This window comes from Camponotus floridanus, unplaced genomic scaffold (genome assembly GCF_003227725.1).
Source record: "Camponotus floridanus strain SB8 unplaced genomic scaffold, Cflo_v7.5 scaffold169, whole genome shotgun sequence".
NCBI lineage: Eukaryota > Metazoa > Arthropoda > Insecta > Hymenoptera > Formicidae > Camponotus > Camponotus floridanus.
Window position 1 is genome coordinate 255,001 of NW_020229291.1, and position 1,073 is coordinate 256,073.

Sequence of the window (1,073 nt, forward strand, 5' to 3'; positions counted from 1 at the left end):
TCTTACGCTGCCTTCGCTTCTTGCTGAAATAAATTTATTATTATTATTATTATTATTATTATTATTATTATTATATATATATATATATATATATATATATATATATATAAATTTCAAAAATGTATAAAATATACTTACGTCGAGGCATTGTTCCACTTGAAACGCACAAGAATGAACTGGTTCGTTCCAGTCCACGGTCCACGGTGTTTTTTCAGTCCAGTGTTGCCAGAAAGCAGACGCGGCGCACACGCACACGATCAGCGAGGCACGTGTGCGTGTGCGCCGCGTCTTCTATCTGGCAACGTCGCCTCATTCCACTTTGGAAAGAAAAACGATCTGGCCGATTTCGAGATTCGGCATTGTTGCGTTTTTAAAACATTAATAACAGTTTTAATATTCGTTGTATAAGTTATTTACTTTTTTATATTTTTATTAATATTATTTTTATTAATATTAATTAATTAAATTTATAATTTTTTTTTAAATTTTATAATATTAATTAATATATTAATAAATTATTAATATTAATAATAATTTTATTAATTTTATTAATATTATTTTTATTAATATTATTTTTATTGATATTATTTTTTTTTTATATTTTTGAATTATAAATCATATAAATTAATTTTTTTAGTGTAAGGAAAAATCCTTATGTAAAAATACATATTTGGTAAGCAAAAATATGTATTAATGGAAAACAGCCAAAAAAATTTAATTGCAATTTACATTATTGTTCTGCTGATTTCTATCAATAAATATTTTATATTAACGAATATGTATTTTTACATAAGTATTTTTCTTTACACAATAACAAAAGTATATTTTTTCGATTTGAAAATAATTGCAATGAATTAATGAAATTTTTGCGATTAAAACGACACCAAACATGACATAAATCGGATCATTTTTAATTAAATTAATTACAAAATTTTAATTATGTATTTCATTATAAATCACTCGATTTATGTCGTGTTTGGTGTCATTTTAACCGCAATAATCTCATTAATTCATTGCAATTATTTTCAAATCGGAAAAGAGCGAAATAAAAATTTTAATTTTTATGATATTTA

The 1,073-nt window shown here is 23.0% G+C and overlaps 1 protein-coding gene across 1 annotated transcript in view; it reads left to right on the forward strand.

Annotated features, from left to right (window-relative positions):
* Positions 1 to 6, forward strand: part of LOC112637456 (nuclear pore complex protein Nup205-like) — an 805-nt gene extending 799 nt beyond the window's left edge. The window contains exon 3 of the mRNA XM_025407229.1: positions 1 to 6. This exon is cut by the window's left edge and continues 285 nt beyond it. The gene's annotated coding sequence lies outside the window, so the exon portion shown is untranslated.
* The last annotated feature ends 1,067 nt before the right edge of the window (positions 7 to 1,073 follow it).